Source organism: Pterocles gutturalis, unplaced genomic scaffold, assembly GCF_000699245.1.
Source record: "Pterocles gutturalis isolate BGI_N339 unplaced genomic scaffold, ASM69924v1 scaffold14219, whole genome shotgun sequence".
NCBI lineage: Eukaryota > Metazoa > Chordata > Aves > Pterocliformes > Pteroclidae > Pterocles > Pterocles gutturalis.
Window position 1 is genome coordinate 17780 of NW_010130893.1, and position 24445 is coordinate 42224.

Sequence of the window (24445 nt, forward strand, 5' to 3'; positions counted from 1 at the left end):
AGTAATGGGGAGAGGGAAGACTAGAGAGTGAGTAGTAATGCATGAATTTACATTCCCTGAGACTTGGAAAAGGCAAAGGAATCAGGGCAAATATTCCATACTCTTTGACAGCAACAAGACTTGATTTTCGTCAATGAAATTGAACCTTAGGAATTAGCTTGTTTCATAACTTCAGAACATGTGTATTTTCTGTAGATGTAACGTGAATGCCCCTATGGCAATATGCAGGAATGATAAATAATTTGCAATTTAAAGGATAGATGTTATCTCACCAAAGGGGAGGATCTGAAAAGTTGGGACACCCTCTCCTTGTTCTCACTGAAAAAAGCATCCCACTACATTTCAGTTTCTTGAGTGGGAATTCTGCTTGACTTGGGCTTTCATTGCTAGCTTATTTACTGATCTGAAGTTGCCCTTGATGACTCTTCGGTCTCCACTCCTTAGCCAGCCTTCAGTTTTGGCGCTTCCTCTCTTTTGCTGTAACATTACCACTTTCACTCTCACAGCAGCTTGTAGCAGAACCAGCAGCTACTATTTTCTGATGATGTGATTTGAGCTGCAGGCTGCCTTGGTGCTGCTCCCAGCTCTTCCTCACATTTAGGCAGCACCCACTCCACATAGTCAGTGCTACTTTCCTTCCAGGGTAGGTGGACTGTGTGGCACTACAAGCTAAAACACAACTGAGCTGGTAAATTTAGGCTGGAAACGCCCCCATACAGACTGCAGGATAGTTTATTTCAGTGCTGTCCTGTGGGTTACTGTAACCTACTCCCGTCACAAAAGGCATAAACACGTTTCCTCGTGGCTCACAGTGAAAGAAATAAGAACCGGTTCTGCTTACAATAACAAAAAGATTTATGAGATGGATATGCTCTCAAGTCTTGGGGGTGCCCTGTGCTGATCCTTAGCACTGGTGATGCCCTGAAAATCCAGGAAGCTAAGATTTACTGCCTACAGCTGAAGCTGTGTAACTCTGTGGCTCTGTCCCTTGCACTTGTGGAAACATGGGGCAAATTGCTCCAGAAGAAAGGTGTATGGAGGATAATGCTCACCCTCTTTTGATGGTGAGGGGGGAGATAAGAACTATAATGATCAGCACATCTCAAAGCTGGTGAAGCTTGTCCCTGGAATAGCTCCTGGGATTTAAGAACCGGAGGAGTGACCTTCCAGACTGACAGGAGGCTATGAACTGTGTCAGTTCTGGTCTCACAGGAGTACGTCTAGGCTAATGTTTTATCTCCTTAGTGCCTTTTTTTCAGTGCTTCTAGAAAGCACTCACAATAAACATAGACTGATCAATACCTGCTTTGTTAATTAATGTGTAGCTGAAAACTGCTATCAGGACATGTTTGATCTAACAACTGTTAACATGTTAAAGAGTCATCAGACCCTAGCTCAGTTTTGTTAGTTCAGCTGCCTTGTTCATTATTATTTCCTTGTAAGGAGTTTCAATTATCCTTCAATGTTTACAAGTCACTGAGCTGAATGTGAGATGTGGCTTCTCTCTTTGCAAAAGGATGTTTTTTGCAGACTTGCCTGACATACAACAGTAAGTTCACAGAAAATGCTGCTGTACAGAAAGCTAAAATGAGCACCAAGAACAGGTTAAAATGCAGCATGGCAGCAAGGACTGGCAAATCCTGGCTTTTAAAAAGGTATTTCCTCTTTTTCTTCACAAAAGAGAGCCTGGTGCTGAACAAACTACAAAACTACCTGACAGCCATCCTCTGAGCTGTGTGTTTCGCAACTGTTTGGATGCATGTGGACTCTTGGCTTCGGGTGAAAGTACATTGTGTTACAGTAAAAAAAAATAATAAAATTATGAGGAACATCATATATACAAAATCCTTCCCTTGGATACACCTCAACTAATTCACTAACAGCAGAATGTTAAATGGGAAGTCGTGCTTCCCTGCTGTTTATAGTTAACATGTGTCTGACAGTAACAGAACATGCTAAGATCATTCCTATTCTCAGTCAATTTTTGGAGGCATGGGAAACTTTTTTACTCACCTCCCAGGACATTAGCTCTGCATCCTTCAGGAGAGCTAACAGATTCAGGAACTAAACTAGGGAGAGATCAGTAGTAGTTCATGCTCGACTTCAGGAAAGCCACAATGCTCATTTTGATTATGCAATTTGATTTCTGCGTTTTACTTGAATAGTATGCAAAAAAGTTAAAGATCAAGAATCTTTTCAGAAAGACATCCCACCCATACAGCTGTAGGAATATAATCAGCATGAATACTCTGTGAGATGGGGAATGGGGAATTTTGCAAGGGGATAAAAATTACAAAATAAAGGAAGAACAGAAGACATGTTCACTTGTACTACAAACTGTCAGGATGAAATGCCAGTGCAGGTTTGGGCAGCATACTGGAAGCATTGGATTACAGGACGTGAAATTACATTGACTATATAGACTTTGGAATTTTGCTGTTTAGGAATAGAGGTGCATCTGCTTTGTTTGACTGCACCCCTGGCTGAAGCTTGTGTGAAGTGGGATAAATGCCATCCGACTGCAGTTTTCTCTTCATTGACACAGGAGTCGAGTGTAAGAAGGACCTGTTACACAACTGTGACTGGATATCAGTAGCGCTGATGGTGTGGGATTTTGTAACTTTGAAGATTTTGGCTCTGTCATGTACTCCCTTTCTGCTATAAAAGTCCCTACTCAAATATACATGATTGCAGATGTGGCCATACTAGCTCTGAGGTTTTGCTGTTCCTGTAAGCTGATAGAGAGTTCTGGCAGAAGAATGCCTGAAGCGTTTCATTCACTCTAGGCCTCTGGCTACCAGAAAGAAACTTGCAAGCTGTAGGAAGGGAAAAAAACAACAGAAAATGAGAACAAAATCCTTAGGACAGGGAGTAATTTGTTCATGAAGAAGTCATGTGATGTTGGCTAAGGGAAAATACTAAACATTTGCATAGTCATTAGTGACTGATTATGGGGGTGCACAGAGCAAAAGAAAAGCATTGTAGCATGGATGCATTTGAATTCAGAGAAAAATAGGAATCCCAAGGTGACTTGTCTGGACTAGGAAACTGTGCAGGAGATCATGCAGAACATAAGGATGGTTGCAATACTAATAGAAATAATATTAACAGAAGAAGAGAATAAACTACTTGCTGTTGGCAGAGATGTCTAATGAATTGCCGAAGAGCCTTTCCAGCCAAGGCTTTACTTCTAATGGGCATTAATTGTATTTTCCATCTATACACAGATTAAAATGAAGTTCAGTGCAGAATCTGCCTGAGAAAGGTACAGTAGCCAACTGGCAAACACATACCCAACAGAGAAAACCCTGATTTCTCTGTAATCCTGTTACAGTGAAAATCTAAGCTGCCTCAGTGTACTCTGTCTCTGTGCCAACAGCTCAGTAAAATGACAGCCCTTCAGGCAGAAAGAGGAGCAGGCTCACCCTTTCCTGGTGCTATGCGTGACATTCTCTCATCCTCCCTGTGTGCCCTTTGGTGGCGTTAATGTTCACTCCTTATTGGGAGGTAAAAGCAGGACTCTGGTGAAAGGTGCCCCTGGAAGGCAGGAGGTGGGAGATTTGCTCAGTGACTCACTCATGCAATATGAAGCGCTCTGCAAGGCTCATGCACAGCAGCAGGAGGGGAGTGCTTCTTTGCAGGCCAGGGAAGGGGAGGACACCCTGCCTTTGGGAAGTCAGGTGGCTCTCACTCCATGCAGCTGCATGCACCCGTGGAGTGTGACAACGCTGAACCAAAGGCAGTACATAATCATTTCAGCAAAGACTTTTTGAATGCCTTGCATGTATATAACAATAAAAAACCTATGCCTTGCAACTGTAAAACACTACCTAATCAGAATTGTCTATATATGTCACACCAGGACTTTGTGCAAATGATGGCACCAGTCCAAAGGAGCAGAGAAGGCCTCCAGATGCTGGCCTGAATGGTTTATATTATTTAAATGTAGCTTCATCTCTCCCCTTCTTTCCTATTCATTAACAGCACAATCAGAGAGGGTGGGATCTGTAAATACCATGTAACTTAATTCTGCAATGAAAACTAACAAGCGGTTATACCATGGCATCCACCTTCCCCTACAAGTGTGTTGGGTGTTGCTGTCAAGACAACGTCAGAATTCCAGTTGTGCATTATTTCTTCAAAGCAGCTTCTCTGATCTGGGTGATGATTGTGCCTCCTACGAATGCTAACTTTCATTGAATGTCCTTATTATTGCTGCATCAAAACCTCTTTAATCTTTTGTATTTTTAATAGCAAAGAGCCTGAAGCCAAAGTCTCTGATCTGAGTGATGATTGTGCCTCCTACAAATGCCAACTTTCATTGAATGTCCTTATTATTGCTGCATCAAAACCTCTTTAATCTTTTGTATTTTTAATAGCAAAGAGCCTGAAGCCAAATTTTGCCAGCCTGTAATAAATTCTGTTTTACTTTTACTGAGACAAATCTTCCATGTGCATGTATGTGGGGATGGGCTTTCTTGCCTTGAAGGCATCAATGAGCAAAACACCAAACAGAGAAAATGCCAGTAGAATTCTATTTCTAATAGTAAAAAACAGTAACAGAAGAGACTTTTTCACTTGTACATCCCAAAGTGTTATCCTATGACAAGTGCCTACTGTACAAATGGCAATAAACAATTTAAAAAGTTTATTCAAGATTCTGCTGCAAACTGGTGGCAATTTAAACTAGGTAGTTTAAAAAGAGTATCAAGTCCGTTTTAGGCTTCGACCTAGCACCCAAACCTCTATCATGTGGTCAGAATAGACATTTGAACTGCATTTGAAGAGTCATGGAGATTAAGATTGTCACTCAAAATTGAACAGAGGTATTGTATCTCATGTCTTTAAGATTAGAAGAAACACATCCTTTCTGGTAGAGACAGGTGTGAAACAAACTGAGAAACCCAGGTATGTAACAGAAATATGCAGAAGAGAGCCCAGATCAGGGTGTCCTGTTTCTTATGTGGATGTTGGGCTATTTGGCTATGGGTGTGGAGAGGGCATGCCCTTCTCAGGCTTTTCTATTAAGTGCTACCCCTGCACATTCACTACAGAGGCAAAAAGCATAAATTCAATCACCTGATGTTGAGGCACTCAGCTGAAACACAGATGAGTAGCCTGAAGCCTAGTCATATTAAATGGCTATTAAATGATTGCTTATGCTAACAGTAAGTGAAAGAGTTCAGACTAGAGACACTAGGAGAGATTCACCTTATATTAATTAATAATCTGATAAGTGAAGAATCCCCCTGCTATGGGGGAGGGGTGGAGAGGCAGGGCAGTGTCTTCTGATTACTTTTTTTTCTTTTGACCAGAGACCTAAAACTGGCATTTTAACAGAAAAAGTCATTGTTTTGAAAGATTAGTATTTTTAGACAAAAAGTACAAACAGCAAACAATTTAATAAAGAAAAAAGTAAGCTACAAATATTTATAAAATTTCTCAGTTACGTGCATGAAAACTTTATAGCTGTTTTCTGAGCCCAAGTGAAAATAACAAGGCAGGGCTTGGGGACAGAGAATCACAGAACTGTGCAAGCACTGTACCAGGCATGCTCATGTGCACTAACCTGGGAAAAAAAAAGAAACGGTGATAACATTTTACTAATAGAAATGATAAAATACATAAATAAAATGCAAACAATGGCAAGATGCAGGGACATGAGGTGGAAAGTAGTACTAGTGTAGTACAATTTGTTACCCAGTGGTTACTGCTTGTTGTGTCATGTCAAAGATTTGTGGACTGATCTTAAACTCTAAAGGTTTATGGATGTGATTGGTGGACATTCATTTATTATAACCTATATTTTATTCTCATGTGTATATAGATCTGTGTCATGGATGAGTGTTTAGAGAAAAGTGCAACTTAACTGAGTTTCATGGCAAGGTTCGCTATATTACTTACTACATGGAGGAAAAATGCAGAGAGAAAATTGTGTTAAAATATATTTGGAAAGATTTAAACAGGGACTGGACATGCACCTTTCACGCACCTTTTAGTCCAATGGTGATTTTTGGTCTGGTGTCTTCTAACACCCTATTGGATCCTTCCTCCGTCTCCAGGAAGATCATTAATTGTTCTTACCTTGACCAATTGCTCCTGCTGTTGATGGCTGTAGCGTCTTTATCTTTTAGTCTGTGTTTCTTCAGCAGAGCATGAGAAACTGAAAAAGCTCCAGACTTAGGATAAGAAATTCCAGATTTATGGTAAGCATTAAAAAATCCAAAACACAGCACACTGTACCAGCTACTAAAAGGAAAAGCATACCTAAGTGGAAATTTACTGCTTGCAGGCTAAGGCTTCAGCAAATCTAGCTATTCACGCTAGGTAAGTAATGCTAAACTGACAGCATACTAAATCACACGATATGGTAGCTCTAAGTGATTTCTTCTATTTAAGACTTACTTATTTAAGCTAAAGAACTAATCTTAAAACTGAGAGGCATCGCTGCTAAAGGGGAGGGTTGTCTGGCATGCAGTCCGGTTGCCATCCAAGGAGAGTTCAAATTGGGCTCATCCAGTGACCTGTGGTTGGTAAAGATCTCATTCCTTCGAGGAGTGCCCTGGAGAGGCATCCGAGCTCAAGGGGAGATCATCTCCATGCAGCCACGCTGCCTAGCAGGGAGAGCTCAGAAAGGTTCGCTTAGGCTGTCGTATTTTGACATGTCATAGTCAGATTGCATACAATGAAAGGGGTACACACGAGGCTGCTAAATACTGGTGCCCAGTTTCTTTGTCCTGTTTAATCAAGGTCTTTGGAGTACTAAGGAGGTATCATAGGACTTAACACATCAAAGCATTCTCTCAGAAGTGGCAATCACTGTCCAACTCTTCAGAGATTTCTTTAGAGTTCAAAGGGCTTGGAGGCTGGTGAAGGAAAGGTCTTCCCACACTGTGACTTCTTATGGCCAACAACGTATCTGCAATGGCTTTACCGGTAACATTCACGCTGTAATACACAAGCTGTGCTAGAGGGGATTGCTTTTTCCAGTCCTTTTTCCTTGCCAGAAGATTCAGCAGCTTACCCTGCTGATAGCTGCTTTCCAGACAGCTGTGGCATGAGAAATTAAAGACAGGGATGGAGGGGGAAGACAGGGGGAGTCCTAGTACTTCCTTATTTTTTTGTTGATGCTTATTGATGCAGTTATGCTTAATTTCTGCTAAGGGTAATGGCTTTATGAGGCAACAGCAAACTTAAGTTGAGGGATGTGTACCACTCCTGGTCCTGGTTTTCTTTCTTTCAAGCTTGTAATAGCAATGCAGTCTGTTAACATGGGGCTGGGCTGCACCTGGCAGGATTGGAGGCCAGGGAAGCAACAGCCTTGCTGTCTCGTGGAAGAGTACAGTGATCTTTGAGCAAAATGCTGGTCTCGTCACACCAACCCATTGGGCAAGGCTGTAGGGTGAGGTACAGCGGTCCAAACTGCTGTTAGAACACCCTTTGCTCCATGTGCCCACAGCAACCATCAGAAAGGGAGAGATACCTTCTCCTTCCATCTTGAAGCTCCGGCAGCAGGGAGGACTCCTCCTTGTGCTCGCAGGAGGTACCTGCACTTTTCCTTAAGGCACAGGCAGTGTGGTTCAGCACTAAGGCAGAGCAGAATCTGTCTAGTAAGGTTGCCGTTTGAAATCCCAGACTGATATTTCTTTCACGCAGTCTCTGTATGGATTAGTTCCCACCATGCAGATCTGCATCCAGAGTAAATCCACATCTCAGTATGTTGAAGAAGTGCTGAAGACATTTTAATGGTTCTGTGTATGACAGCCTAGTCTCTCTGTACATCTTCCTCCTTCTTCAGAGACTCAGTGTGGTACTGTACCACTGCAGTGGTGGTGTTGCTGTAATCTCCAAGGTCGTCAGGCCAGGCAAGGTTTGCAAGGCAGTTCAGTTTATTAATTAAATAACGAATACAACTGTGGAGATGGTGAGCAGGAGGAAAACAGGCTGCATTTTCTGAGCAGGGCTTGAATGCCACTGAGCTTGCAGCATTATTCTCTTTCCCCATCGTAGCAGCACTTGATTTCTGTTGGAGCTCTTATTTGAGAGAACTAACAATTTTTTGCTGTTGTGCCTATTTGAATGTTGTTTACAGTCTTTTTGTGTCTGAACACCTGACAAAGGGTAGGTGCTTCTCAGCACTTGCTTCAGTACAACACTAACTGATGGTCTTAGTTGAGAGTAGTCAAGTGCTCCCCCCCTTAGACTTCATCTGTGGCATCTGACCATCCCCTTCCACAGTAAATAATGCAAATTCTGGAAAATGTGGTTTTTATGTTCTGTGCTTATTGCAGAGCTAAGGAGGAGAATTACCATCAGTACAAGCACTTACATTAGGATGAATCGTAACTGGTTCAACTCAGCAAATGCAGCTTTCAATTAAGTAGATTTTGTTCTTTTGCCTAAATCTGTCTCTACAGCACACTACCAGATTCTTCTGCTGTCATGACTTTGCCTTCCTCACCACTGATAAAATAGGAAAAAAAATTACTTCTGAAAAGATTTGGGGACAGGAGAAGAGCTGTTATAACTCTACCGAGCCTTTTTTCAGGTGATCCTAATAAGCATGGATTATTAAGAAAAAGGAAAAATAAGTCTGGAAGTGATTTTGAGAGGACAGTAACATGTAATTACTTATAAGAATGTTTAGAACCAGCTGCTGCTAAAATTCAGTGTAAACTGTAGGTGGCACCATTTGTATAAATTTTTTGAGAGCACTGGTGAAAAAAGTTGTCACTTAAATTTAGAGTTTTCTGATAGCTTGCCATGGTCGTATAGTGGTTAGTACTCTGCGTTGTGGTCGCAGCAACCTCGGTTCAAATCCGAGTCATGGCAGGGGAAGGTGCATCTTTTGAAGAGATATAGTTACAGATTGCATATCAAAAATAATCTATTAGTGATGTCTAAAACTAAGATGAGAAAGAAATTAGAAGCTCTGTAATAGGAGGGATGGGGAGGCACTATCAGGGAGTGTAGTGACAGGACAAGAGATAACAGTTATAAACTGAAAGAGGGCAGATTTAGATTAGATATTAGGAAGAAATTTTTACAGTGAGGGTGGTGAGACACTGGAACAGGTTGCCCAGAGAAGCTGTGGATGCCCCATCCCTGGAGGTGTTCAAGGCCAGGCTGGATGAGGCTTTGAGCAACCTGGTCTAGTGGAGGGTGTCCCTGCTCATGGCAGGGGGGTTGGAACTTGATGTTCTTTAAGGTCCTTTCCAAGCCAAACCATTCCATGATTCTAACTTTCACAATAATGTTTTGCTAAAAGATTATGTGCTACAAGTATTAGTTCTGTAATCCTGTTGGCAAGTGTGATTTATTTAAAAAAAAAAAAAAAAAAGTTTATGGATATTGCGATAAACACAGTGGTACAGTGAGCATGTAATTTTTACTCATTACTGCTATTTAAGTTCTGTCTGGTCTGACACATGAAGTCTGTTTGGTTTTGATCTTTCCTAGTTTTGGATGCTAATAAAACAATCAGCCTGAATTGCTTGAAAGTATGACAGTGGTAGATGTGGAAATCCTGCTTAACTAGGCATGAACTGCTGCTAGTAGAAATTCTTTGCTGGTGACAGACAGGATGAACTATCACTTGTCAGTGATTCCAGTGATTCCCTTTGTTTTTGTAGTAGGAACACTGTGGAACTTCATTGTCATGCCTCACTGAGTAATATGAGTTCAGATTCTCTGAATTAAGACACATAAAATGACCATGTGAATTTTATAAATTAGTTATGGTAACTAATGGCAGCATGTAATAAATTATAAATTAGCAACAGAATTACATATCTGGTAACAACTGTATTAATATACGACTGTTATTATGGAGTTTATGAGATTATTTGTATGCCACTGAACAGAGTTTCTGGTAGTTGGTTCTTTGATAAAGAGTTCATTCAAGAGCAAGTTCTGGTTTTGGTTGATGGGACATTATTCCTCTGCATAAGGGATTACATCTCCACCAGGCTCAGACAGTTTCAAATTTCATGCAACAGACCCAGATCTTGCTGACTGTGAATGACAGGTGTCTTTCTCTCTGCAAAGCAGCACAGACTCCTTGTCCTTTTAGCCAGTGAGGAAGCAAAACAGAACTTCCTTCACACCACTAGTAGGAAAAATTGAGGCCCTGCAAGCCTGCAAGGAAGGCACCTTACCTCTGGAGGCTGTAAGCTTAGGCATCCCAGTTTCAGTGTAGTAGGCTAGCAACCCTTGGCATCTTATCACCTCCCTCAGGTTCACGAGAGCTCTTTCTGTTGTGTTTTTTAAAATATCTTTAAGTATTCCTCTGAATGGCCTCAGACTTCCTGTCTAAATATCACTCAGCCTCTTGGGAGAATATCAGAGCAATTAGCTCTTGACGTCTAGGCCTAATTGATGAGACAGATGTGACTGATTTCCCAAAAGAAAGCAATTTAGAAACATGAACTAGCATAAAAGAGACCAGGATTATCTTTCATACTCTGTCCCCGCTTTAGTCTCCAGAAATGTCACCTGCTGTGTTAGATTTTGTAAACCCAATAAATACCAAATTAACTCATCACAGGCGCACATATTCTTTAAGATATCCTAGTGAATGAAGTCCTAGAACACAAATTCAAAAATTGCAATGCCAGAAATTCTGCTCTACGCATGCATCATCCTGAGGCTGCCCAAACATTCAAGGCTCGCCCCTGCTTGACCTCAACCTCCCTGAAACTGACTTCTCTATATCCAGTGTTCATCTGTAGCTAAAGTGTAGAAACACTGTATTACCTTATTGCTAGTTACAGCAATATAGATTATTTTGAACAGTTTTGATAGGACACCACACAAATTCAAAATATCCTTTTTATATTTGTTTATTTCATGGTGACTTAGCTGGAAACAGTGACAATGTTGTTCCCTTTAGAATATTTAGGATACCAATATCTGTATTGCTAGCTCAATGCTAGCACTATAAACTGAGAGCAAGAATGGTGCAGGCAGATAATCAGACCTTTCTTATGAATTTCCCCTGCAGTTATTTGTTCTCTCCACAAGAGAATCAAAATTAAAATCCAACTTTATTTGGGAATATAAACATGCAAGTGCAGGTGGCTCCCAGAGTTCCATTTCCTGAGAAAATGTTTATCAATTTTCCCATCTCATTAGGGAAAAAGAAAACAAAACCTTTAGTACAAAACAGTTTCCAAGGATAACAGGATTGCAGACTAGGAAACACAGAGACATAATCCTGGAACTGATTTTGAACTTTGAATTGTACAAAGAATTGCCAGTGAGTCTCTGAAATATGTGGGTCTTCCCTTCTAGCGGACACGTCCAGATAACACTTTTCCAATTGGAAACCATGATCTAATAATAATATGTTCAAGATATTAACAAGGATCCAGGCTTACGTATTTTTGAAGCTCTTAAATTTTTTTTGTGTAAGAATGCTTTGAGAGACAGAGAGAAAAGTTTGCTTATGCAGCCTTCTCTACCTTTACACAGTAAGCTGTTCTGGTGGGAAATTAAGAATAGTCTTTTAAAATTAAGAGTAGTGTTTTTAAAACGAGACAGGAAAAGAGACCACATGCCTTTCTCTGCAGTTCTTCTGTGTCCTTTCTTGCTTGCCATCGTTATTGTGCATGGCCCATTCTGCACAGACTGTAAAACCTTTAAGACATAGACATGTATCTCTATATCCCCAACATGCCTAGTCCACATTTTGGCTCTGAAACTAATAGGATGTACCCATGAACAGTGCTTGGGAAGAGATTTATTTGTTGTTACTGTATTTTAACATTAGCTTTTGATTAGAGTTAAAACTTGCAGAGCTTTTAAGCTATGAAGAAAGACACCTAGTTGTTAAGAAGGCAACACTGAACAGAAAGACTTGAAAAACTTTTGAAATATTAATTGAATCTGACATAGATTTCTGTTCTACCTCCTTCATTTTTCAGGAGTGCAGCAGAGTTGTTGGTTGTATCCTGTCTGATGTTAACATCAGGTGTTGAGCAGGATAGAAAACAGTGGCTGTTTTGAATCTACAGTCATCAAATCAAATTAATTTTGCTTTTCATTCTCTTTACAGGAGTGCAGTTCATATTAAAACTTTTATAGGTCACCTCTGAAAATCTTTCAAAGGGCTGTGGTCAAGAAGATTCCTTGAAAGGAGATCTTCTGTGGTAAAGAGAACTCCTGAAAGCTTAAATAACTGGTTGTGCTTTAGCAAAGAATTCTAGGAATTCGTTTCACAGATGGGATGATTTTACCACTGGATGTTCAGCTCTGAGTTTACAGGGTATTATTGCAAGATAGGTAGCAATTGGGGAAAATTTTCACAGACAGGGAGATTCCTGTGTCTGATGAGTAAACATAACTGCATAAACAATGTCTGATGCTGCGGTTCTGTAGCTGTTCTCATAATCTGTTTTTGGTGTTTCTTAAAAGAAAATACATCCTGCTTGCTAAATAAGACTGTGTGACTTCTTATTTGTAAAACTCCAGCAGTCACTCACAGCACTGGAGAGAGCTGCACTGGAACACATTTGAAGACTGTAGTCAGTTTTTGAAGCTTTCCACTTGTACCACTTTGGGTTAAGCTTTGGCTCATGTTTGAATCCTACAACTTTCTGCACTACATTTCAAACTACTGTGTAGGGCCTGGTTTCACCTCTTCATCAAGAATTCAGCCCAAATCCCAAAACTACCACACATCCAAAACTATCTAAGTAACTTTTTCAGTTGCTTTTTAAAAATGTCTTCCTCTCTGGTTTTATATCTCTTGAATAGAGATGCGCACACCTGCAGGACTACGATCTCATTGGCATCATGGAGATATGGTGAGGTGGGTCCTATGACTCGAATGTTGGAACAGAGGGATACAGGCTCTTCAGGAAGGACAGACAGGGGAGGTGAGGAGGGGTGTCACCCTCTATGTCAGTGACCAGCTGGAGTGCATGGAGCTCTGCACTAGGGATGGATGAGGAGCTGACTGAGAGCCTATGTGTCCAGATTAAAGGGAGGGCAGGGACAGGGGACATCATAGTGAGGGTCTGCTACAGGCCACTGGACCAGGAAGAGCAAGTGGATGAGATCCTCGATAGGCAGATAGGCACAGCCTTGTGTTCACAAGCCCTGGTCCTCATGGGGGACTTCAACCACCCTGATATCTGCTGGAGGGACAACACAGCAGGGCATAACCAAGCCAGGAGGTTCCTGGAATGCACTGCTGATAAATTCCTTCTCCAAGTGATAAAGCAGGCAACAAGGAGAGGTGTTATGCTGGGCCTTGTTCTTATCAACACGGAAGGGCTGGTGGGGAATGTGAAACTCAAGGGAAGCCTTGGCTGTACTGACCATGAAATGCTGGAGTTCAAAATCTTTAGGGAAGTGAGGAGTCAGTGTAACAAACGAAGTGAGGAGTCAGTGTAACAAACTGACTACCCTGGACTTCAGGAGAGCAAACTTTGGCCTCTTCAGGGATCTGCTCAGTGGAGTGCCCTGGGGTAAAGCCCTGGAGGGAAGGGAGGCCCAATAAAGCTGGTTAATATTCAAGGATCACTTCCCCCAAGCTAAGCAGCGATACATCCCAACAAAGAGGAAGTCAGGCAAAAATGCCAGGAGACCAGCATGGATGAACAAGGAGCTCCTGGACAAACTTAATCTCAAAAAAGAAGCCTATAGAGGATGGAAACAAGGATGGGTAGCCTGGGGGGAATACAAACACTTTCTCAGCAGCTAGGGATCAGGTTAGGAAAGTTAAAGCCCTCATAGAATCAATTCCAGACAGGGACATCAAGGATAAAAGGAAGACTAGGAAAAATGTGGGCCCTCTCTGGTTACCCAGGATATGGAGAAGGTTGGGGTACTCAATTACTTTTTTATGTCAGTCTTCACTGAAAAGAGCTCGAGCCACACCACCCAAATCACTGAAGTAAAGAGCAGGGACTGACAGAATGAAGAATCGCCCACTGTGGGAGAAGATCAGGTTCAAGACCATCAAAGGAATCTGAAGGTGCACAAGTCCATGGGGACCTGATGAGATGCATCTGCAGATCCTGAGGGAACTAACAGACATAGTTGCTAAGCCACTATCCATCATATTCGAGAAGTCATGTGGAAATATAACCCCTATTTTAAAGAAAGGAAAATAGGAAGATGAAGGGAACCACAGACCAATCAGTCTCACCTCTGTACCCAGCAATATCATGAACCAGACCCTCCTGGAAATTCTGCTGAAGCACATGGAAAATAAGGAGGTGATTGGTGCCAGCTAACAAGGCTTCACCAAAGGAAAATCATGCCTGACAAATTTGGTGGCCTTCTGTAATGGGGCTACAGCATCAGCGGATAAGGGAAGGGCAACTGACATAATCTACCTGGACTTGTGCAAAACATTTCGTGCTGTCCCACATGACATCCTTGTCTATAAATTGGAGATGGATTTGACAGTTGGGCCACACAGTGGATAAGGAATTGGCTGGATGGTCGTACCCAAAGAGTTGTGGTCAATGGCTCAATGTCCAAGTGGAGACCATTGACAAGTGTCATTCCTCAGGGGTCAGTGCTGGGACCAGTGTTGTTCAACATCTTTGTGGGAGACATGGACAGCAGGATCGAGTGCACCCTTAGCAAGTTTGCCAATGACATCAAGCTGTGTGGCATGGCCAACACGCTGGAGGGAAGGGATGCCATCCAGAGGGACTTTGACAGGCTTGAGAGGTGGACCTGTGCAAACCTCACGAAGTTCAACAAGGCCAAGTGCAAGGTCCTGCACCTGCGTAGGGGCAACCCCAAGAACAAATACAGGCTGGGCAGGGATGGACTAAGAGCAGCCCTGAAGAGAAGGATTTGGGGGTGTTGGTAGATGAGAACCTCAGCATGACCTGGCAGTGTGTACTTGCAGCCCAGAAAGCCAACCGTATCCTGGGCTGCATCATGAGAAGTGTGACCAGCAGGTCGAGGGAGGTGATTCTCCCCCTCTACTCTGCTCTCGTGAGACTCCACCTGGAGTACTGAATCCAGCTCTGGAGTCCTCAGCACAAGAAGGATGTGGACCTGTTAGAGCAAGTCCAGAGGGGCAAAAAAGGTGATCAGAGGGCTGGAAGACCTCCCATACAAGGACAGGTTGAGAGAGTTGGAGTTGTTCAGGCTAGTGAAGAGAAGGCTTGAGGGAGACCTTATAGCGGCCTTCCAGTACCTGAAGGGGACTTACAAGAGAGATGGGGAGACACTTTTTATTAGGGAGTGGAGTGACAGGGCTTTGAGCTGAAAGAGGGCAGATTTAGATTAGATATTAGGAGGAAGTTTTTCACTGTGAGGGTGGTGAGACACTGGAACAGGTTGCCCAGGGAAGTTGTGGATGCCTCATCCCTGGAGATGCTCAACGCCAGGTTGGATGAAGCTTTGAGCAACCTGGTCTGGTGGGAGGTGTCCCTGCAGGGGGTTGGAACTAGATGATCTTTAAGGTCCTTTCCAATGCAAACCATTCTATGATTCTATGATCCTGTGAATTCTAAATTCACAATTTTTTATTTGAAAAACTTCATAGATGAGTTCTCTTGATTTGGAATTTCACTGAAGAAAAATCATCTCTTTGGGGTATGTTCAAACACATCTGATAAATATCTCTTTCACAAAGCTTTGTGAAAGTCATTCATGTGCTTAACATTTTACAACATTTTCCTGCTCTGTCTTACAAAGAAATGTGGTATATGTTTTCTCTGCACCAAATACAACTCAGAATCTGACAATTTGTCGCAAAGAAGCCTCCCTCCAGAGGGATCCCAAAACACAGTGTCTTAAAAATCCTTGAGAAGAGAGCATAGTTCTGATATTCTGTGCTAATATAGAAAAAAAAAAAAAAGCGCCATAATCTGTAATGTTAACGTAATCAGTGCCTCTGTGCTGCTAAACCAGCACCTATGTGAACTTTTGCACCTTAGAGTTGTGCATGGAGCCAAGAACATAGCCACTGCACCATTTCTGGTAATTTCTTTCTTGTGGATCCCTGCATTCCCAGTTTAGATCTTGTGCTTCCAGAGTCCTGGAATATATCTCTATATTTTGGTTATTCTCTGATATAAGCAGCAAAATTCTTTGCTTTCCAGAACTGTATCACTAACTTGTTTGGGGGTGGCATGTCTATTTAAGCTCTTTAGGAAGGTCTAGTATAGTAGGATGTGTTTATGCTGGGACCTGCACTGTTGTTATTATTCACCATGCAGCTGAAAGCAAGAGGGTCTACTGACCTTACACTTACTGACATAAAGAAGAAAACTTCTTTACGATATAACCATGAAAGCATTTGTATTAAAACCACATGGAGTAAATTAGTGTTTTAATGTTACACTTGAGAAGGAAAAGTCTGAATGATTTATCTAAAGCAACAGTAAGGAAACTAGCATATAATGGAAAATTATCTTCAAAAACATGATCGGGGGGGTTGGGGGGGAGGTAAGAACTGAACTTGACTGAAAAATTATTGCAAAAGAACTCTAGAAGGCCTTACATAAGAAACATGAAGTCTTCCCAAGAGACAAAAGCGTAAATTCTGGAAAGAGATTTAAGGTTGATCCACCAGTTATTGAACTGCTTTGTTTCAGTATATTGTCCTCCCCATTTCTTGTTTGCTGAGAGTTTAATGGAATTAAATATTCCCTGCTGGTCTTCATAGTTATGCGAGTCCCACTTAAAAAGCAATTCCTTTTCATCTTAATAGTTTCAGGAGAGTCTTGCTTCCTTACTGAACCCTGGACAGACACCTGGAGGAAGTTTGCCAAGATCTGGGAAGCCTGTGTCTGGATGCCTGAATAGGGTTTGACCTCAGAAAGACAGACACTGGCTTCAGTAAGGAAAACTTCTGAGATTCCAGCCTCAACTGTTAGAAACATACAGCCATTTCCCATAAATGAATATTTGCTGCCTTTTCCTTTTTCATCCCCTGCTTTTTCTTTTTACTTGTAGTCAGGCTGTGTGCTTAAGTATGAATAAATCATTTTGTCAAAATGAGTAGTTTTTACTTCAGTCAGCAAGATGTATCTATCTAATAGTGAAATTAGACCTGGTCATAGTATCTGAAGTTCATGACTACATTTTTGAGCATCTTCTATTAATAACAAATTAGAAGTTGAACTGTGCTGGTCAATGGTTCAGTCAGTATATAAAATGTCTATCAGTAGGCACTTGGGAGTGTTTCTTGAAAATCTCTTTCCTAGTTGCTTTAATCTAATTTCCTTACCTCACCATCCTCACACTGGAAAACCACTGGTCCCTAACACCCCCACCCCAGTAAACAGTAGGACTGACCAGGCAGTGTAGGCAGGATGAGAGAATGGTGCTTAAATGAACAGGGAATCATATAAGACCATTTTCCCACCTCTTGATACAATGCTCCCAGTCACATCATCCTCTCCCCCACAAAAATGGCACTGTATTGCTAGCAGTGTCCTGCTTCTCTTTAACAGATTTCAGATCTAGACACGATGTCTCCCACTTGCTGCTATTGATTACTGGCCTTATAAGTGTACCATGCTTGGAACAAAGACACTAAAAAGCCTCACAATAAATAAATTAATTGTGTGTAATTTCATGCCTCCTTTGCTGCTCTTTCCTGAAAAATTCTTCTGGAATTTTCTTTTGGGGTGGGTCATCCCTGGGGGCAGATCATGGAAAGAAATAGATCTTCAGTGGAAGAGAGAAAGGAGATATGCTAAAAAATTGACAGAGTGAAGTCAGTGCAAATGCTGTCCCAGACAAGCTTAGTGCAACATCATCTGTGTGAACCTCTTGAAATCACACAAAAGGAGACAAAAAAAAACCCTTGGTGCAGTGCAACCTTTGTGCATCTAGAGCTTCTTCTCATCTGTTTTTCTGTGCTTCAGACACTGGCAGGCATGTTCAGCAGTAACTGCAGAGTGAAGGGCTGGGGTGGGTGTCACGTCCCCGGTGGTGTGCCTCCGGCAGCAAGGCTCCAAAAGCAAGGACTGAAAACACTCCTTCTCTCTTCTGCCGTGACTCGGATTTGAACCGAGGTTGCTGCGGCCACAACGCAGAGTACTAACCGCTATACGATCACGGCAAGCTACGAAGGATGTATCTACTGTCTCCTATTTGCTGTCCCCTCCAGCAGAGCCGTGCGAGCATTGCCACCTAGCGTGGGTCAGGTATAGTGCTCCTCCCAGGGCTCACTGCCGCTCTTGCAGCACTCCGAGGCATCCCCTAACCAGAAACGGCGCTGCCGCCAAGAGAAGAGCCCGCAGAGGACAGGCAGAAATGTTATGGTGGCAGAAAAAACAATCCTGGTCCTTATGGCAATTGCACTCTGGTGTAGACATCTTTCGTTGCTTTCTCTCTGGCCAACGTTAGTCTTCGAACATGCAATAATTTTGGTCTGCGAATCTTCTTTCTGTTTTCAATGCTGTGCCTAGTGAGGGAGGAAAATCTGGTAAAAGGACATTCAAAGTTACATAATTATTTTAAAAGCTTTTGAAAAGGAAGCGTAACAACACATGTTCCCCTCCTGCTGTAAATCAGGTTTGAAACAAGGTTGCTGTAGCCACAGCACATAGTACTAGCCACTGGACTGTCACAGCAAGCTAGCACATTGTGACAGGTTTTGAACAGACATGGCAGAAAACTAAGATTTCTAGTAAATATCAAATGTTGACAGCATTGAGTCATCAAAGAATGATTTCTGTTGAGGCTTGAGAGTTAATGTTTCAAAACACAAGTGTTCATAGCAGAGTTATTCTAATAATTGTCTTGATTAAAGATCTCTTATCTGCCACTTTTTAATTCTGTGTTTGACAGTGATAACAAGAAAAGATTGATAATAGCAAGTAGCTTCACAATTTTGTTAATTAGTTAAAAAAGTGGAAGGAATTGGTGGGCACACCAGATGGTTGTGCTGCCATTCAGAGGGACCTTGTCAGGCTGGAGAAATGGACTGACAGGAACTCCATGAAGCTCAACAAGTGGAAGTGCCAAACCCTGCACCTGGGGCGGAACAATCCTAACCACCCGCACATGCTAGGTGCTGACCAACGGGAAAGCAGCTTATCAGGGAAGGCCCTGGGAGTTCTGATGGACACCAAGTTGATCATGAGCCAGCAATGTGCCCTTGTGGCAAAGAAGGCCAACAGCATCCTCAGCTGAATCAGGCAGAGCATTGCCAGAAGGTCAAGGGAGGTGATTCTCTGTACTCAGCACTGGCAAGACACATGTGGGTGCTATGTCCAGTGCTGGGCTCCCCAGTACAAGAGAGACATGGACAGACTGGAGAGAGTCCACTTAAGGACCACTAAGATGAAGGACTTGGAGGCTGGAGAGAGTGAAAGAACTGGAACTTCTTAGGCTCAAGAAGAGCAGGCTTAGGAGAGATCTTATCAATGCTCATAAACACCTAATGGCAGGGTAAAGAAAAATGGAGCTAGGCTCTCTTCTGTTGTATGCAATGACAGGACAGAAGGCAATGAGCACAAATTGAAGTAAAGTAAATTCCTTTTAAACCTGAGAAAAGCTAACTTACTCTGAGGGCGGTTGAACAACAGACCAGGTTTCCTGGAGAGGTTGTGGGGTCTCCATCCTTGAAGGCATTAAAACACAATTGGACATGGTCCTAGGCAACCAGCTGTGGGTGACCCTGATAAAACTGCAGTGGGACTAGAGACTCCCAGAGGGGCTAGCCAGCCTCAGTGATTCTGCTTCTCAGGAAAGAAAAAGAAAAAATAAATCCAACGCAGGCCTGTCAACCGAGATAAAATGTCAGTGCTTACAATTTTATTTTTTAACATTTCTATAACGTATAGTTGTGCTTAACAGCACAGGCAGTTGAGCAGAGGGAATCCTTGAGTACCAAGAAATGGGATACTGAAAGCTTGACAACCTTCCCTGTCAACATCTGCAAAGCATGTGCAAGCCGGGGAAGTAAGAGATAGATAGAGGTTGAGTAACTTGGTACAAAAACATTTAGGACAATTTGAAGTGCCTTCTCCCATGTTTTCAGAATTGGCAAAGGCTTTGTAACATGGATCTTGCCCAGTGCACGTGTTATATTTTTGCTGGGAGTTAGAGGTGCCAAGTCATGGGTATGAATGGTTAAATGCATAGATTAGAAAGATTGCCTGGAATTTTCTAGCTTCTGTTTTTGCCAAGGTGAATGAATAGAGATTACATTGTTGCAGCCAAACTCCTTGTGATTATGAAAAAAAGGGGTTGGATATTTTTTCTTTTACTAACCCCAAATAAATAAAAATATGTTAGTTTGCCAGTCTGTTCAGACTATGCTCTTTTTTTTTCTTTTTTTTTTTTTAATAACTCCACCCAATGTTGTTGGTTGTATGTGCTGGCATAATACTAGGAATATCCACAACTGTGCTGCAGAGGAGCCAAGCAAATGTAGATTGCTTGCCTGTCCAGACAGTACTGTACTGCATCTCTTCAGAAGAAACTCTTCCATCAAATAAGTAAAACAATGGTGGAAAAATTTAGTGGGAGCCACATTAAACTTGATTTACAGCTTGTTCTATGGAAAGGATAACTGTGAGGAAAAAACAGAAAGGAAATGTTCACACATCTATCTCACGCAATGGCTGCTTAATGTACGTAGAGGACTGACAAAAATATTCAGAGCAACTGGAGTAATGGAATACTCATCAGCTCATTCTAATCACATCACCAAACTGTATCTGATAATGGATGGCTTTTAAGCATATTTCAAATTAGGAAAAGATGCCTCCAGGGATGGGGCATCCACAGCTCCTTTGGCCAGCCTGTTCCAGTGTCTCACCACCATCACAGTAAAAAATTCATTCCTAATATCTAATCTAAATCTACCCTCTTTCAGCTTATAACCATTACCTCCCACCAGTTTCCAGTTTCCAAGAGTACTTGCTCCATGATCTTGCCAGACAGAGAGCTTAGACTGACTGGCCTGTAGTTCCCCAGGTCTTCCTTATCACCCTTTTTAAAAATGGGGGTTATATTTCCACTTTTCCCGACAGCAGGAACTTCACCAGACTTCCACAACTTCTCAAATACGACAGTGGCTTAGCAACTTCATCCGCCCGTTCCCTCAGGATCCACGGATGCATCTCATCAGGTCCCATGGATTTGTGCACTTTCAGGTTCCTTACACGGTCTCAAACACGATCTTAATCTACAATGTGTAGTTCTTCATTCTCCCAGCCCCTGCCTTTGCTTGCTGCAACTTGAGCAGTGTGCCTTGACCACTTGTCAGTGAACACTGAGGTAAAAAATCATTGAGTACCTCAACCTTCTCCATATCCCGGGTAACCAGGTCTCCCATTTCCTTCCAGAGAGGGCCCTCATTTTCCCTAGTCTTTCTTTTATCACCTACAGAAGCTTTTCTTGTTGCCCTTGATGTCCCTGGCCAGAATTAATTCTGAGGGCTTTAGCTTTCCTAACCTGATCCCTGGCTGCTTGGAAAAGTGTCTGTATTCTTCCCAAGCGACCTGTCCTTGCTTCCACTCTCTGTAGGCTGCCTTCTTGTGTTTAAGTTTGCCCAGGAGTTCCTTGTTCATCCGTGCTGGTCTCCTGGTGGTTTTGCCTGACTTCCTCTTTGTGGGGGCACACCACTCCTGGTGCATGGTCACTCCTGAGCTTGGAAGAGGTGATCCTTGAACATTAACCAGCTTTCTTGGGCCTCCCTTCCCTCCAGGGCTTTATCCCAGGGCACTCTACGAAGCACATCCCCAAAGAGGCCAAAGTCTTCTCTCCCGAAATCCAGGGTAGTCAGTTTGCTGTGCACCCTCCTCGTTGCCCAAAAGATCATGCACTCCACCATTTCCTGGTTACTGCAGCCAAGGCTGCCCTTGAGTTTTACATTCCCCACCAGCCCTTCCTTGTTGGTGAGAACAAGGTCTAGCATAGCACATCTCCTCCTTGGCTCCTCTGTCACTTGGAGAAGGAATTTATCAACAACGCATTCCAGGAACCTCCTTCCTTGCTTACGCCCTGCTCTGTTTTGTCCCTCCAACAGATACCAGGGTGGTTGAAGTCCCCCATGAGGACCAGGGCTTGTGAGCATGAGGCTGCTCCCATCTGTCTATAGAGGGCTTCATCCACTCGGTTTTTCTGGGTGTGTGGCCTACAGGAGACTCCCACTATAAACTCATCGCCATTGTAGTGACTGGTTGTACCACTTCCTCTAATACATGAATAGTCATTAGCAGCATAGAATAATCCTTCTAGCAATATATTGCTACTATCCCATGCCTAGCAAACACCAGTGGTGCATGGATCAGAAGTGGTACCTCTCTCTGACAGGGAGTCTGCTTGCGGCCGTGATGGATAGTTGTGACAAAGCCACACTATTGTTTGTCTACCATTGCCAGGTCATAGCTGCAGTAGCTGTTCACAAATATTGCTGTTACAGCTCAGCATTTATCTTCAGCTATCAGGCTGTGCTCATTGCTGTTGCAAGAAAAATCTTACCAATGCCACACACAGGAGGACAAAAATCTTTTTATGAGGGACTCACAGAGATTCTTCTTTGTCTGTTTAAAGACTCCTCTTCTTTCAGCTGCTGCCTGTAGGCCCTTATTTCTGGTGTAAAATCATGTCATAATGCAATTAAGAAGAGACTAATAAAAGATAAGATGGTCCATAAATAGTTCAGTTATGTGGAATATTGTGCAAATTGATCAAATATTTGTATAATTTTGCTAAAACTTGAGATGGTGCTTTACTTTCTGTAAAGGTGCTTTTGGTTTTCCTCTCTGAGCCTTTTTAGGGATATTGCCACTCCTTTTACCAATGGCTTTTTTCAGAAAAAGTTGGTACCACCAGAACTGCTATTACTCAGAACATCCCCTGTTCAAGTCTATGTTAAACATCTATATTGGACTACTCTTTCTATCAAAAATGCTATTCTCCTCTTCTGTCTTCAATGCTTCCTTCAGATTTTAAAATGTTTTATTGCTGAAAACACCCTCACAGTCATAGTGGGTGGTATATTATAAATATATCGCAAGATCATTCTGTATAATGCTGACAACACAAACTTAAGCACTAGGTTAGACTGTCAACAAGACAACAGCAGTGTACCAGTGGGGCCATGAGAGCTCAAATAAATTTCCCTGTTGATATTGTCTCATTAGCTACTGGTGGATGTTGACTACATACATGCTAGAGCTTGCCCTGCTTCTGTGAGGCTTTTTGGATTGCAATAAGAAGATACTGTAGATTTTGTTTTCTTTGTTTTTGTGTACCATCTTATATCTCTGGGAATAGATTTTGTCGATTCAGTTGCAACCCTTACATTGACTGCACTGAGAGCTTCCTAAGCAACAGCTCAACAACCTACGCTATAAGCCCTACATAAATGCATTTTCCATTCTTGGTAATAAAACATTAGTTTTCAAAACTTACTCTAATGTGAGTTAATTGGTGTTAAAATAAGTGTGTTCAGATGATTATAGTCAGATTTTGTTGTGCTAATTACCTCCTGAGTATGCTATTTGGGGTCAGGAAAACATTGCTCAGGGGATGACAAAATGAGAGCCGCTGTTAGTAGAACCCCTTTAAATTCTGGAGGTCATAGAAATTTCTAGTGCTTTCAGTCCTAAAATTAGGCAGACATTACACTCCATTATGAGTTCTTTTATTGTGTCTACTGAATGCAAAACAAACAAATAAACCAAAAACCCACACCCAAACCCCACACACATAATTGTTAAAAAATTCCCCAATTATCTTAATTAATAAGTTACATGCAGCTAAAAGTGGTTAAATCCCATATTCATGTTGTTTTGTTACGCTGCAGAATTGCAGACTATAAAAATTATCTGGCTCAGATTTGCATGGTACTTAATATTTACCTGGCAGGAGTTCATAAAGAACAGGCACATTAACATCAAAATTCTGGATTCCATGAGGAATCTAATCCATGACCTCTTGCTCTGCATTCGACTGGTCTGAAAGAGATTTTTTTATGCTGTATAACCATTTTTAGAGAACATCTACTTTTAAAAGAAACTCAGTCACTGAGATCAGCTGCTTTGGAGCCAACCCAGCTCCAACAGACTGACTGACAGCGAGGCACAGGGGGCTTTTTCGGGAGATTCCTTCGACAGGAAAACCCCGAGACAGCGACCTAACCCAAATCCCACCGCCAGCTCTTCCACGAGAGGCTGACATGGTGCAGGAGTTGCCGGGGCAACAGAGACCATACCCCCCTCCCAGTCCTTAAATTCGTATCTCCACCCACAGAGAGCAGGCAGTGCAACACCCTACAGCAGCAGAGGAGGCGGCTCGTGTAGTGGGACGCTGAAGTTCTGCCAGGTCCAGAAGCCTCATAAGGCAGCCGTAGGAGCAGAGCGAGCAGGCAGGGTTCCTCTGAGAAGGAGGGAAGAACTAAAGACCAGGAAAAGCACAGACATCCTACCTGACCCTCCAAGCAGAATGGAATGGTAGGCTCTTAGAGCTATGGCTGCAGCTCTGGCTGAGGGGTCTGCAC

General features: G+C 42.4%; 2 non-coding genes across 2 annotated transcripts; one reads left to right on the forward strand and one right to left on the reverse strand.

The window, feature by feature from the left end:
- The first annotated feature begins 8760 nt into the window (after positions 1–8760).
- TRNAH-GUG lies at positions 8761–8832 on the forward strand. The gene has a single exon. It is a non-coding gene; the product is annotated as a tRNA-His (tRNA).
- Positions 8833–17974: 9142 nt separating this feature from the next.
- TRNAH-GUG lies at positions 17975–18046 on the reverse strand. Its single transcript has one exon. It is a non-coding gene; the product is annotated as a tRNA-His (tRNA).
- Between the last annotated feature and the right edge of the window lie 6399 nt (positions 18047–24445).